At 41.4% G+C, this 16,314-nt stretch overlaps 1 long non-coding RNA gene across 5 annotated transcripts in view; it reads left to right on the top strand.

Moving 5' to 3' along the window:
* LOC108961493 (uncharacterized) overlaps nt 1-11,167 on the top strand; it is a 30,960-nt gene extending 19,793 nt beyond the window's left edge. For all 5 annotated transcript variants that reach the window (XR_007776724.1, XR_007776726.1, XR_007776727.1 and 2 more), the window contains one exon: nt 9,309-11,167. This is a non-coding gene — a long non-coding RNA (uncharacterized LOC108961493). The remainder of the gene's footprint in view (nt 1-9,308) is intronic.
* Nucleotides 11,168-16,314: the final 5,147 nt, after the last annotated feature.

Here is a 16,314-nt window from a genome sequence, read left to right as displayed (position 1 = left end):
GAGGGATATGTCAAATTAAATAAAGACCATTGTTAAATGCTTTTTTCTCTAGTGTAGTTTCAGTTCTGAGGAGAATCTAAATTTAGACTCTGAGCAGTAGGTATGGTTTCATATGGCTTATTGTACCGAGCCCTACGTTTGAAGGAAAGATTTGCATTGAGGAAATGGCCAAAAAAGCTATTAGAAAAATACTGAGTAGTTTGTTTCTATTGTTCAAGAATATGTTTTCTGTTGTGTTCTGTCATGGTGCTGACCTTTAATGGATGGGAAAGGATACATCAAATGACACCTCTAAGTCAAGCAGCTTTTCCTGGTGCAGTCTGGTAGTGATTCCAAGCCAGCTGAAGTTCACATGCAATGGAAAACTCTTTTTGCACAAGTGAGGGCCAGGGTGGCCTGGTCTCGATACACCTGCAAAAATTACATGGAAAACTCCCACCCTATGTCATCTGCTGTCTGTGTCCAGTGATGGTCCAAGACTGAGTACTCTGGAGGTTGCTGCCATTAAAGAGAGCAATTCATGGGATCTGTAATAATTTAGGCAAGCTGTCTGTTTATGCAGAAACCAGCATCTCTTGCTCAAAAGGCAAATAAAAAAACAGCAGAGGGCATCTAAGTGCTGGGCCCTGACCCTGGGTCACAACTACCCTATGCATTTACAGGCTGGGGCAGAGGGGCTGCAGAGGGGCCTGATGGTTGACAGCAGCTGCACATGTGCCCAAGTGCCAAGAAGGCCAGTGACATCCCAGCTTGGATCAGAAATGGTGTGGCCAGCAGGAGTGTGGAGTCAAGGGCAGAGATAAAGTGCCTCGAATCCTTGTCTCCTGTGCTACTGTGCTTCATTTTTGTGGGCTGCCTGGGCAGCGAGGGGGCTGCGTGGTCAGGAGGGACCCATGAAGCTGTGTAGGAGGATGGATTCTCTTTCTGAGCTGTTCTTAGGGACAATCTACATATCATTAAAACTCCTGTGCCATCTGAATGCATAGCGGTACTTTATCAACTAAAACTTTATTTAATCAGTTGATTTAATTATGAGCTAGTTAATTGAAAAATTCATGGTACAAGTTCTGAAGGTCAAAATACTCAGAAGTTCAAAGAAGACTGGAGCATTTGTTTCACTCGAGCTGAGACACGCAGTGCTGAGTTACAGAAATCTGCTCTGATTCAAACTGGCAAACTGATCTTGGGACTAAACAACTGAATTACAAAACAAGAAGACAATTCACTTGCATTCATGAGGTGTGAATGTATCTACTGCCAGCTGTGGTTAGTCTGTGATTGATTTATCTGTGTGCTGTGGTTTCCAAAAGACTCAAGTAGTAACTACTCTTGCAGAAATGCCTTTAGCACTGTCCTGTCAACCCTTTTAGTCCTCTCAGGGACATGTCTGAGTCTGAGAGAAGTGCTGGATTGCTTGATTGGCAGACTGCTGTTCTCCCTGGATGGGAGAGACATGCTGAGAGCAACAAGAGCTCAAGACTCTCACCTCTGGGTCACTGTGTTTTACCACTGCACGAAGGCTTTTTAAAAATTTGGAGAGGCCAAGTGAAATATCTGGTTAATAATTTGGAAATAACTTGGATTTATGAACCACTAGGTATGGCAAACACTGGTTCCCCACCCCAACAAGCTCAACTGACACAGGGACCACTAAGAGCTTGCTTGAGATCCCTTTTTTGGACTGAAAGTCATGTATATATCTGCTGGATATTTACATGCCAATAAAATACTAAACAGCAAAAACTGTAGTCAAAAGTCAGTGAGTTTTGGGCAGCTAAGAGCATCTGAAAATCCCAAAGCTTCAGTACAAGTCCTCTGTATGCTACTGTTTGCCCAAAATGTACAATCAGAGCTGGTTGAGATCAGCATCCTTGTGTTCACATCTCTTCAGGCTTTGTGTTTTCATCCCTTTGTTATCAAATTTTGCCATTCTTATCTAGTTCTCCAGAGCACCAGCCTGGGTTCATCTGGAAAAAAGTAGAATGGTAAAGAAAATAAGCAAAGGACAAAGCATATGAAAAACAAAGACAAAAAGGACAAAGCATATGAAAAACAAAGACAAAAAGCTTTCATACACATATAGATAGGTGAATACTTATCTTTGAGGGATGCTGCCTGTAGGAAGAGTGAAATGAATAAATAATAACTATATAGTCATTTAATACTGTTAAAGACTGCCTAGGAGACTGTCTTTCTGAGACTGCACTTCAGAGACTTTCCCTTTATTGCTGCTTACTGGAAGACTCATTTTTTTCTCTTGTTGACCTGCACTTATGGCACACAAATCCCCCAGACAGTGAGCAGGAATGAGCCATTGCTAGGCTCTCACTGCTGAGAGATGTGCTGGGAAACCTGAGGGTCTGCAAGAGTGCTCTGAGGATGGGTTTTCTTACCTGCTGCTGTGCCATTAGGAGTGTGTAGCTATACCACAGAGAGGTTTTCCTCTCCTTTGGTTTCCAGTTAGAAGCTGTCATGGTGCTGGCACAAATCCAACAAGACTTGATAGGAACAGCACTTCTTCCATGGAAAACTTGCACCAAGGTCCACTCATCACTTTTGGGGATACTTTTGCCCTTACGTGCCCAAACTCATTCCAGAGCTCTCTGTGTTTCAGACTCATCCTTTGGGAGCTGTAAACATGAATCAGGCTGTTTTTAACATTACTTTTGGGGATTTGTTGACAATCCCCACTCATTTTTTTTCATCATGGCTGTGCCAAACAATCAGAACAGTCCTGTCAGTAGTGTCCCAGCTACCTGCTACAGCCCCAGGCCCTGAGACACAGGAGATACAGATTCCAAGCTTGGCTCCTAATGTGGGCATTGTGGGATTCCCAGGAAAAATACATGAATGCTTCTTTTCTCCCTAATCCATGTAGAACCACCCCTCAACATCAAAGGATGCTGTATTGGGCAGGCACTGCAGTTTTGAAAGATTGTTCTTACCCTTCATCCAACACTAAAAATGGGAACCTCTGGTCTCTGCTGTGTCATTTCTGAGAACTGGCCTAGTGAGGCAGTAGAAAGAAAAGAACAAAATAGCAGTAACACGGGGAAATGACTTTCACATTTTGCTCAGGTTTCCTGTCTCTCATTATAGGATTTTATGAGAAGTGCAAAGCATGTGAAAATTTAGAAGGCATTATTTGAAACAATAGTGAGTCTAGGTAATAAGGTACTGCATGCCCAAAAGCAAGGAAAATAATTGTTTTTCAGTCTAATGTTGTATTTATCACTCCTGGGATGAACATGCAGCTAATACATATTTCAAATATAAGTTCAAAATATTAATGTGCAACCAAGCAAAGGTTATTTCTCACTCTCCATCTGTTTCTAGTGAGGTTATATTGTTGTTTTCTGCATTGTGTGGTTGCATTATCTTAATAAATGATTAGTTGTGAGATATCGTTTCCCTTTAAAACATGTGACAGCAAAACAAGTTTTTAATAAAGTGCTTTGAAAAAGCAACAAACTGAAAAAAACCCTGGACAATAGCTCAAATTGGTATTGAACTGAACATGCCTCTAATTATATTGAATTTACAAGTAATAGGAAGAAGCAACATTAGAAATTACTTCTGACTGAAATTCAGTGCCTTAAGGCTGAGAATGTTTCTCTCAAACTTCCAGAGACTGAATAAAATTGCTGTATCAGTATTTGTTTCAAGTATCTGTCACTTCAAATCTCAAAATGAAGGACGGTGGGCTAAACCTTCCTGAAAACAGATACTCCAATAAATATGTGACAAAAGCTAAGTGTTTTCTCAAGGCAAGATTTATTTTTGGACTTCAGTCTACCCAGTACATGCAACATTTGGTGTAAGTTGGTCTGGCTGTATACAGTAGCAGGCTCAGTGCACATTTAAACCCACATTTTTAAATTTCTATTCAGCTGTGTCAATCTAGATGAGGCTCATCATAGGACTCAATCTCTGTGTCCCATGTCAGCAATTTAGGACCCAATCTTAATCTTTGTATGAAGTCATTGTGTATCAAATGTGTAAATAATTAATGTACTGTGTATGGAAGCACTATCAGATTAATTCCTTTAATAACAAAAATCCATAGATTATTAAGTAGAGAGGTTGGTCAGCAAAGTGACCTTTTATCTTTTTTTTTTTTTTTTCAGTGACCTTGAATTAAATCCAGCATTGGTCAGAATGACCATTAATCATTTTAATCAGATTGCTGAGAGAATTACCAAGTGAAGTCAGTTGAGTCATCTCAGTTTACTTAGTCCAGGGAAGAGGCACTGGGTTTCTATCACACAAACAACAGAACAGGCCCATGATTGGTTTCTGCAGGTCAAGGCTGATAGGTATTTGTGGAGCAGCTTGGACCTTGTCTTTCTGCAGTGTTCTTGTACCTACTGTAGATAAATAAAGGATTTTTTTCTCCCAGCATGGGTAACCTCAGGTGTTGTGCCATAAATAGATTTTCAAATGTCTTACAGCTAAAAGAATGGGGAAAGGATTTGTTTGCAGGTCAAGCAGTGTAAACAAGACTGTCTCACAGTTTCCTCTGGAGTTTAAATGTGTTGGTATACTGCACAGAAGGAAAATACAGGTTTCACTCCTTCCTCTGTGGCTGCTGCTACTCAGCTGCTACTAGCACGCTGTGAATGAAAACACAGCAGGAGAGAAAATATTAAAAGACATTTAAAAACTTGTCAGACCAGCTATTAGGTTAAGCAACATTCACTGTAACCTCAGCTTCATGGATCAGCTTTCCTGATGAGATCACAGTGGTTAATGCAGGAAAGAGGCAGAACCAGAATCCAAGCCAGACATGGGGAAGTCCTTCATAGCAAGGAGCAGCAGAGAGTTCCTAACACAGTGAAGCTACGTTCATCAGATATATTTCACTTCTGCCATGCTGAGGACAATATTTTGGCAGTGCTGCAGAGGATGAAAAGGATGATTCTCACAATTCATCAAAGTCAGTGTCTTGATTCTTATGTGGCATGAACGATAAAAAATTTAAAGTGTTTTCAGGATCTCTCTTTTCAGGACTGCAGCTTATTGGCTCAAGCTAGAATGTGCCACTCCTGTGAAACCCAAGATCTCTTGTCAGAGAAAACTGCTGACTCAAAACAGAAAAATGCTGGCAGGAATAGCAAAACTGCTGCCCAGGAATCATGTATCTGTGGTAATTTTTCTCACAACACATAGGCAGGAAAGCTGTTCTCTTATCACTTCCAAAGTGCTTCCAAACTCTCTAAGAAAAGTATTGCAGCATCTTAGGCTTCATCTACAGCAGAAATGAACTGTCACCTTCCTGCTAACATCTCTCCCACCTTCAAGGCTGCATCCCCCTTTCCCAACTTTTCCAGGTGATAAACCTTTGGGCTTGTGCAGTGGTGTGGTGATGCATCAGTCCTGCAAGAACAACATGTGTGGGGACTGGTTGATATGATTTATCCTTATCTTACAAGGTTTCACCTATCTGAGTTGTCTCCTCCTGTTTAACCACCAGCACATCTGTGTGTCGAGCATTTGTGTAGCATTGGGTGCCCACAACTGTAACCTGAGCAGAAAGTGGGGTGCTATTGCAAGAGGATGTGATGGTTGAGTGTGCTGCCTTGTCTAGGAAAGGACCCTGAGGAAACTTTATGAGAGACACGCCATGAGAATCTCTCAAAAATGTTTTCTAACAACAGTCATAGCTCTTTTTTACAGGAAGTGTTTATACTAATTGCAGTGTTGTTTTTTTCCATTTTATAAGTACCTTACCTTCCCATAGGCCTATGAGTTTTCTTTCTCATTTCAAAATGAAAGCTTCTAAGATCATTTCTGCCTTATCTTCTGATATTCATCCCATCCTAAAAGGATTTCATCTCATCATGTCTTGTAAAAACAACTTTTTCTTGTTGCCTTTCTTTGCCATCCTGACTGTCACCTCAGCAACAGCAATACCTCACATCGTACACCTGCTACAAACATCACCCAAACATACAAAGGTTGTTGTAAGGAAAAAAGGATTCTGGCTGACACCAAATGATTTAAAAGCCGTCCCAAATAGCAGTGCACTTCCTCTGTGTGACCACAGGGCAACCTGTGGTAGGGCTGTTTCCCATCTCTGGCAGACTGGGCACAACGGAGACACAAAATTCTGTAGCTATGTTCTGTCAGTGAAGGCACTTCCTTCTCTTTCCTGAAGTCAGGATGAAATGGAAGTAGCACACACAAATCAGACAAAAGAACCCCTGTCAGAGGGGAAGAATGGAGTGGAGTCACAAGTTTGATAAAAGCAGGGAGAAGCTGGATAAGTCAGCCTACAGTCCCACTCTGGGAAAGAAGATGTTCTCTCTGTTCATTGGGTAGCAATGGGTGAGCATCGAAAGATATCGTGCTGGGGATGGGTACCAGGGCTCCAGGCTCCTGCTCTTACAAGGGTCACTGGACCAAGGACTTGAACTCCCAGAAAGAGTGCTCAGGGACCATGAGAGGTTTGCAGTCCTGGAAACTCCATGGATGTGTTAGAGGTAAGTGATGGGACAGCGCTGACCTAGTCTGTGCCCAATCTTTTCCTCATTATATGTAAACACAAAAGGTCCAGGCACTGGCAGGCTGGTAATCACAAACCCAACTGCATCTGACCTGGGTGTGCAGATTCATGTTGCTACATCCATATGACATGGGTTTTGTGGTGCCTGTTTCTCTCTGTGTGTGTGCCACATGCAGTGCAGTGTGACATTAAGTGTGTTCAGTTATAATTCAGCATGGTGATCCAAGCCAAATCAGTAACCTGTTTTCTGGTAGCCATTTAATAACAGTCACAAATGGCCCAAGGAAACCCCCACTTGTACTAAAGACAATTTAACATACACAGATGTCTTCATCTACACAGAAACTTCAAAGGTGGCACTTTCATAAATATGTTCTGCTTGTTGCCTTTCTACTGGCATTTGTTAGTGCTTCCTGCAATGCTTGGTTTAGTCAGGGTCTTGTCTTCATGGGCTGAATGAAGGGTCAGGCAGAGTGAAGGGCTCCTCTTTTTCTACTTCTTGCTAAAATCATTAGCCCAGATCAATTTTATATTTCCATATTCCTTTCACATAGAAATGTTCTTAGAAAGCTGGTTCACCACACTGCCTTTTATAGACAGGGCTATTGCTTCATCATTTACTATAAATTAGGAGACATTTCAAAAAGTGGATGGATGCAAACCTAAACAATCATTTTGGTGCACTTTTCTCTGAGAGTATTGTTTTTAGCTAGATACATTATCTATATTTAAAATATATGAAATGGAGGTATACTTAACGTTCAAAGTGATATATTATAAAGATAGAAGAAGGTGAACTCATGATATATTACAAGCCTTTCATACCATGAAATAACTATTGCCTATTATTTTACCCCTGACATTTTTATTTTTAGGGGAATTTCAGTTGATTTGTATTGCTGACACCACTGATATGTTGTTTCCAGTGACCTTACATCCAAAATCAGCAGGGTGTGACATTTGATGGCCCAGATAAAAAACATTAATAGTAGAAGAGAGGGCTTATTTTCCTGCTCATAAATTAAGTTTAAATAATGCAGAATTTATTTTTAACTCTCCAGTACTTTTTACTGTCTACCCAATAAATGTATTCATTACTGGGACCTTAACTCACGTTTTCTTAGGGAAGCAGTTTACTAAGATCCTTTTGTACAGCCTTGGCTTTCTTCTGGAGGCAGCTTTGGTATGAAGCACTGATTTCCACAAACAAAAGGAGATGGCTCCCACACAGCAAATAAAAAGGAATATAGTGGCAGCAGCAACATTTGGTGTGATGAACAGCAGCAGAGTCAGATTCAGAGAAGTTTGCAGTGCCTTTGTAGAGGCTGACAAAAGTATTAAATGCATAGTATAAATATTAGTGTAACCTACCCTGTAGGCTTATCACACCTCTTCACAGTCCTGCCTGCACAAATCTCTCTGCAAATGTTCTCTTGATGAATTCTTCATGAATGCCTGTAACAACATACCACTCTGGTGTATGTTTCTCCACTTTGAAAATATTCAAAGACCATGATCTCCAGGGGCAACTTGGAAAGGAGAGAGAGAGGGAGAGAGAGAGAAATTCACTGATCAGAACTGCTACTGTCAGTCCTTGGGACACAGACACCTCTATGTAAAGGAGAAGTATGGCTGATGCCTCAGCAAAAATCCTGAAAACCCTGGGAAAACACCCTTCTTGCTCCTCTCTGATCTGCAACATTTATGAACATGACAAATTGTTATTGGATTGTTTTGAGAACTTTTATAACAGCAAGAGGAGAGTTATCACCATATATGGGCTCTTAAAAGACAAGATGGGTTTCTGCAGCACAGGGTTCTACTTTGTGTTCCCTCCTGTCATTTTTTTATTGCACAAGTCTGTTTAGGAAACCACTGCATCTCTTTCACTGTCTGTGGATGGTGGTACAGCATTTGTTTGCATAGCTTAGTCCTGAAGGCACTGACAACAAACAAGACTCATGGAACTTTTTTCTTTTCAGAAAGTTCTTGTTGGAGTTTCTGATGCAATCCACTCACTGAAGCAAAGCCCAAGCTCTCTGGCTTGCTCCTTTCCAAGAGATGAAGAGGGGGGCAGATTAGTTTGCCTGATTGAAGGCGCTTCCTTTTTTCTTTCTGTTGAACAAATGCCATCTGTAACTTCAGTGTGCGTGGAAAAGCACAGGAGAGTTTGGATACGAGCATGTGAATGAATCTTCCCCTGTGAAAAGTCTTATTACAGTCAAATTTTATTTCATTACCCTAAACAGGCTCAGGTCCAGCCTCACAGCCCTGGTCCGTGGGTGGAATTTGCCTCCCCCATTTTCCAGGCATGATTCTTGTTACAGCAAGACAAGGCAGCATCACTGCTAAAAATGACTGCCAGAAATTTTAACTTTGTCTTTTGGTTTCTCCATTTTTAAGATGAACTCAGTTCATATTTTCTTCTGCAGTCAACAGGATTATTTCTGGAGAGTTTAATTTTGGATATTTGGGGGTGGGGGGGAGGGTTGGAATGATTTAAGCTGATTCCTGAATAATCTCTTGATTCCAAAATCGGTCTAAAATGAAAAGACCTGAAATGGCATGACCTGGCAGTGCTCAAGCTGTATAAGGGTTATTTGAATGAACAGATTTGTATGTCTTCTTTGACTGAATTTTTTTACACAAATTGGAACCTACTGATTTCATCAGTCTGCGGTAGTTGACTTGCTGAAGAGAGCCAGGTCCCATGAATTCACATTTGGCCAGTACTTTTCAAAGAATTTCCTATACAAAATAATCAGTCAAAGAATAATAAACCCACTGTTGTTTTCTTTTGCAGTTAATTCTCCTAGGCTCATGCTGCTGCTGCTGACCTGGTACAGGATTCTTGTATCAAATGGCTGTATATGAGGAAAAGGAAGGAATTTCAGATCATCCTGTAGGCCTCCCCTGCAGAGAACTGAGGAAGTGGAAATGGCCTTCAGCTGGTCCAAGGAGGGCATGGAGGCTTTTGTCTCCTCCACCTGAACACTCCACATCAACTTCTTGGGCAGCTAATGGTAGAGTGGGAGGATCCCAAGGCACATCTGTGCCTCTTGTCAATGATTCATCATCCCCAGAGGGTTTGTCTACTCTCCATGTGGCTGGGGAAAGATGTAAGGCCCCTACTCCTGATGCCATGGGTGTATGGGGCAAATTGCTGAAGTAGCTTTTTGTCTTCCCTTCTGTGTAAGCTCAAGAGTCAAGGGATTTCATGGACACCAACCCACCCTGAAGCTGGGAATTGTTCTTTATTTCTCCTTCACAGTCCCTTGCTGGGAGTGCATATGAGGTTTTAGAGGACATTTGGATTACTGGATACACATGGGGATTTCTGTGGAGCTAGTGGGAAAGGGATGCAACCAGCAGAACAGCACTTCAATAAAATGAGACTGGCTACAGAGACCACTCTGCTCCTAGTGTGCCTCAGAAGAGGGAAATCCATCATGGGAAGAGAGATGCCCAAGCCCTGGGGCATGAACGAACCCTCTTCCCTCCCTCCTCTCAGACACAGGGCAAAGCCGTCCTGCTGTAGAGCTGATCCAGCCTTGGGACATGACCTCTGGCCTGGAGCAACCTGGGCCAGCCAAAGCTGCTAATGACAGCTGCTCTTCCTATTCTGGGATGCTTATGTCCGCTACAAATGGAAAGAGGGAGGTGAAGTAGAGGTCATGTAAGAAAATGGCCTCACTGGCATTCCTTAAAAGATGTAGCCCAGGTCCTGTTTTGCTTTGAACAAGTGGTCTCAACGTATCACTCTCTCTCTCCAGCTGCTTTCGTGATCTTGGAAGGGTTTTCCTAGCAGTTGTACTTGTCAATTTGTCACAGTCCACATGAGTTTCTATGTCTGGAAGTCAATACGGCAACCACTAATATATAGCGTGCTTTTACTGTGAATTCATGAAGTATCACTGCAATTAAATTTCCCTGTTAATGACATGATTTATTAATGAAACAAGGTTCATCCTGAAGCTCTTGAAAATGAAAATAGAGTTGATTCCCCCCCTTTATGACAGTGTCATAAAGCTCATATTAGATACAGATTTTGAATGACATTTTAAAAGGCTGGCAAGCCAAGGAACCTAGAGGGGAGAATCAGGATTTGCCCTTTTCCAGACAACTCACACAAAGAAATTGGAGAAGACAAATCAACAGCAAGAATCCCTACCCCAAAGCAGAAAAAGCCTGAACCCAATGCCAGATAAAGCCAAAAGCCTCCTGATAAGGAAAATCACAGAAGTCTTCTATTGTTTTGCATCCTCTCAGTTAGAAGCAATATAGTGCTGAGATGAAAAAGCTTTTGTGTGGAATAGAAAGTTTCTTGGGGAAGGCTAAAGAACAGCACTGCAGTATGTGCCACAGAAGCTGTGCCTGAGGCATGCAGTGTGAAAAAAAGCATTAGTGTGGGGCTCAGATGATGGTCTGCTGGCCTTTTCCATTCTTTTGTGGCAGGTGACCTCCAAAAAAGACCTTGGGATAAATAGTAACTAAGCCAATCAAACAAAGTAACTGCTCCCTCAGTCATACCTGTAAAGTTCACTTTATGTTAATCGACTCCATATTGTTGTGGAAGTTTTCTGCCTATTTGCTATATAAGCTGTTGGTTTCATTTGTTGGGTTTTGGTTTTTTTTTTCTTCTCTAATAAAATGCTCTAAATATTTGCTGTTGGAGGAGAACAACGCAATGGGAGGCTCTGAAGTGATATTCATAAGAACTGCGAGCACTGACTAATTGATTAACCAAGAGTTCTTGAAGAGAATGATTTGATTAGGGTAATTTATAGAGATTGTATCTTTTGTCATCATTTGTCTTTGAAAACATAGAAGAAAACTGCTTCCAAGTGCATGTAGCCGCTGGCATGAGAGATGGTGTGTGCTACATCATCAGTTACAGCAGACTGCTCAATTTTGTACCTTTCCAGCCAGTCAAATATCCAATAACAACACACACACACACACAAAGGCACGCTCCAGCTCTTTGAGGCCCAAACTTTTCCAACATGTGCTTAGAAAAATATTTGGGGTTGTTCACTGCTCTGCTCTCTGTAGCATAAACATTTATTTAAATGGGGCTGTCTTTTCAGTAATGAAGAATGAAGGAAAAACAATGGTCTGATTTTGACAAATTAACTTGTGATTTGGAGAGTCAGTGAAGCAGGGAAGAGACATTCCTAACTATACTAATTAAATGAGCTTGCAACATTTATTTTAATGCAATGGAACCAGCCATATGAAGATGAACATTTTAATTTATTTTGTGGTGACATTATGAAAAATTTCTCTGCTGCAGATTATCTACAAAAACAAATCTCATCAGCACCTAGGTTTGTGCATGAAATTTACATCTCTCACATAAGTTTGACCTTCCCCAGTGAAAACAAATGGAATGTGCTAAGTTAAAAAGTTTCTGCAAAGGTTGTCTTCCCATTGATGCGGTGGTTTATGTTCAAATTACCTCTGTGAAAAACACATCCATTTTTCATGGCACAGTGTAGATGAAAAATTCTGAATCCTTTCTAAGGGGAATGCAAATATAGCTCATTAGTTCAAAAACATTTTTCATGAACGACTGCTGAGTATTTTCAGGCAGATGAGAATGTGCAGTTTCAGCCAAGAATGAGCACCACATGTCCTACTAATTGTTTTTTAAACTTGTTGCTTCCCTCTGTGGCATTCAATAAGTCTAGAAACTGTGAAGATTCCTGGAGAAAAGAAATTATAGGTATCCTCACTTACAGCATATTCTGGGTCTTTTCAATATACTGTGCAGTATGAGGAAAAAAAAATAGGAGCATTAGCTTTCAGATATTGTTATATTCAGGCCCATGACATTTCTCTCCTTGGATTTTTTTCAGGTTTCAGTAATGAGTAGGAATATTATTTATGGGGTGCCATCAACAAAGAGAGTGTTGTCCTAAGGTTCATATCAGTGATGATGTTAGGGAGCTGCTGTCAGTGGGAGCTGCAGGAGTTCATTGAATTTTGGGGTTTTAACTAGGTTGAGTAGCAATAACATATTTTCACTGTTTTAAATTACTCTAAAGAAGGTGCTTATGCCAGGATTTTCCTCCCTTCTGCAGGCCTTCCAAAGGTTTGCTATGAGATGGCCTTAAAAAGAAGATTTGAGCAACAAATCAGGCTGCCAGTCTTGAGCCTGAAAGCTGGAACAAATAAAAACAAGAGAAAAAAAAAGGTGCTCTTAAGAAATTATTTGGTTTCAGGGCCTGGTCACCTGTTGGATGTCTCATGTCTCTGGTTGGTGATCCTCCATGTGCCATGTGCACCCACCAGCTCCTCCTCACCACTGTGGTGGAGGGTGACTCTCCATGGGCCATTCTGCAGCCAGGCCCATCTTAAGGGCTCAGACAGGTCTTTACCTGAGTCACCTGGGCTCAGGAGGTGAACTGCCCCTGCCAGCTCCAGTCAAGTTAAAACAATCAGGGTATTCTTTGGCTGAGATTCCCTTCACATGGATAAATCTGCAGCCATCAGTCTCAGCCACAGACAGTGCACACACCTCCTCTGTTTTCTAAAGCTCATGCTGCTTGACAGACCCTAGACATCTATCTTTTATCTTGGCCCTTTTTCTGTTCTCTTTGGAATGGGAGATCAGCTTTTAAGACTAGTTATAAAGAAAATCAAGCCAATTGTCATGAACTAGGGCTTCCTACATCTCATCCCTCCCCTTCTTCCTGCCCCTTGCAGGGGATCCACGGACTCTTGGAAGGTGCCTCCTGGCACATGGGACTCTCCCCCCTTGAGGAATCCACAGGTCCTGGCATACTGTGAATCATTTTGCCCACGTGTGAGTTGCAGCCACCTCTGGACTGAGCTGTGGAGATCTTCCCTCTGAGCACAGAAAAGCTCCAAATGTGCTGAGTGCAGTCTTTCACCCAGCTGAAACTGTGGAGGGTTGTTAGACAGGAAAGGGCTTGTTACTGAAAACTGAATTGGAATTTAATTGTAACTCTCATGTTAACGAACTATGTGAGCCTTAATTACAGCCAAGTATGGAATCTCAGCCAGCCAATGGTAAAAATCTTGTTGCCCAAGACCACAACCCTGCTTTTTCACCTGAAAAGCAGTCTTGTGCTCCCTAAGTGTTTGCTGAACTCTTGCTCATTACTCTTTGTCCAAGATGGAAAACTGCCAGGTTTTCCAAAGAAACAACCCTGTCCTGTGCACTTGTTGATGCTCTGATGACAGATGTCATGCAAGAACTGTTTTCTTGACTCACTGTATCAATCCCTGCTTTGCTCTTTAGGTCTGCCTTTTTTGGTTACCAGCCTTAGAAAGGATTCTCCTATAATAATTTCAAGTGTCAAAGCTTCTTCACCAGAACAAAAATATCCTCCCAGGAAGGTCATCTCCAGGAGGAGACTGGAGGACTGCAGACTGTCAGGACTGCCATAGCACTGTAGAGCTCAGTATCTCAGTAACCCACAGATAACCAAGCAACCACACTGTGCATTGACCCCAACAGAAGAATTAGTTGAAGAAACAAACCTTCAACATTTAAGGCCAAACAAAAAAAATGCCAGTGTATCACCTGATGGGGCAGAGCAAAGTAGTTCCTTCCTGTGTGATGAAATTGTTTGATTGAGGATATTTTGCTGGTCTTGAAATTTGGAAGTATTTTATTATCACTAAGACTTACTCATCTCTCCTAAAGGAGTCAATAGCCAAGCTCACAAAACTGAAGTTTCCAACCATGCTTACATTCAGCTAAAACCACCAAAGCACTGAAAAAGTCTCATAATACCAAATTTATCCCCAGAGGTACTTTCATGAAACTATGACTCCACAGCAGTAGATCTGTTCCATGTTTTCCAGCCTGCTGTTTACAAGCAATAAAAGCTGCTGTCATTCTTCTCACAATGAAAGAAAAAGATGATGCATTTATACAAAAGCTAGCACATAGACCTTCAAAAAGGAACTTTTGTCAATTTGCTTTTGACTCCAAAGTAATGTACAAAAAGTCATTGCTCTTTCTGAGCTCATATATATCTTATGTTTCTCTTGAGGAATCATTTCTCTTCATTCACCTTTTTACTCTGTTTAGGCAACCAGATTAATGTTGTGTGCCTGGACTGGGTGCTTTTCTGACTTTCATGCTGTGAAGATAGCAGCTCATATAGTGGCAGGAATCCATCCAAGTGAGGAGTGGCTTTATTTCTCACCAGTCTTCCTGATTCTTCTAGAAACAGGAAGACTGTTTCTAGAAGAATCAGGAAGACTGGTGAGAAATACATTTCTAGAAATACATTTCTAGAAAAACATTTCTACCCCTTTTATTTGTCCCCTCTTTCCCTTTCCCTTCTCTGCTTGCAATTACCCTTCAGCTAATAAGCATTCAATAATATTACTGTTGCATTCTGCCATCTATAAGGAACAGCCAGGTGCTTTCATCCTGATAAATATTTATTTTAGACTGAAGCAAACAAGGAACAGCCCAGTGAAGCTTTCTGGTGAGAGATTAATCTATGTGTTCTTCTCCTGCAGGAGCTGCAGCCCACTGTTCCAGTGGAAGATGCTAACTAGTCACAAACTGGAAAACAGTGTTTCCCCAGCCACCCTCCTTGGTGACCCCTGCAGGCACAGCTATCAAATGGACACTGTGGTCAGGATGCCAGGGATTGCCAAGGGCTTCCAGCCGCAGCCCACCCCCAAGCAGAAATTGAAGGAGTGTGAAGCTCCTATTATCTGCTGGCAAATCTCTGAAAATCTCCACTTATAATTCTGGTGTTTCCACTTCTAGCTTTTTTTTTTTTTTAAACTTAGGTGACCAGGGGCCACCTTCTGCTGAAGCTAAACTGGCTGTAAATCTCTATTCTGCTGCAGATGTCAAACTGAGACAGCAGTGGCCTCATGGCTGGCTAATGGAAAGTGCTGTTCTGATCTTGGTGGGTGGTTTAGAGATCCTTCTGGGCCTGGCTGCAGCTCCTGCCTTTTCACACTCCCGATTCTTTGACTTGTGCTAATTGTGGAGTGGCTCTGCTATCAGCCAGCAAGATTTTTTTTACCATGAGATGCTAGTCTTTGGATAGCAGGAGTGTTACAAATGAAAGTTAAGAGACAGATATGATAATGAACGCTCCCCCTCTCTCTTTCTCTTTTTCTCTCTGTCCTTTAATGCAGAATGAGTTTTCAGGAGATTAATTTTATGTAAAGTTTTACATTTCATGTTGTGATCAGCATTTTTTTTCTCTTGGTTGGCTCTGAGAAAACATATATTCAAGTTTGGGAATTCATCATGTCTGATTAATGATGTGTATATAGAGCTTCCTGTATCATCTTCCTTCTTTTGGTCTTTTTTATTCAGTTGTTTGCTGTACTCCAACCCCGCGGATAGATGGTTCCGCAGTGATAAATGTAAAGTTTGCATAAGCCATGTAACAGCAGGACAGCCTATTATCACTGTACATTTTCCATGGCTGTGCAAACCTCTGTAGGCTATTTTATTGCTAATAGATCCACAGAGAAACAGTAGTGATTTTATGACTCTTTTTAAAATGGAAATTCATGTTTGAGAAATACAACTGGGAGGAAACAGATGTAAACCACTTAAGCATTTGCAGAAAATTGAGATGCACACTCTTATTTACAGACCCACATCGCCTCCATCGTTTTATTTTCAAAATTAAAATAAGCAATCTGTTTGCCATGGGAAATGAGAAACTGTAAACTTGTTGTTTTTCCTTTACAAAGCAATGGCCAGCGTCACTGTCTCTGTGCTTAATGGCATTAGAGAAAAGGGATGACAAGTCTCCCCCCCTAGATTTTATTGTCTATAACACATTCTCTGT

Source organism: Serinus canaria, chromosome 2 (genome assembly GCF_022539315.1).
Source record: "Serinus canaria isolate serCan28SL12 chromosome 2, serCan2020, whole genome shotgun sequence".
NCBI lineage: Eukaryota > Metazoa > Chordata > Aves > Passeriformes > Fringillidae > Serinus > Serinus canaria.
This window is presented reverse-complemented; position numbering and strand designations above follow the sequence as displayed.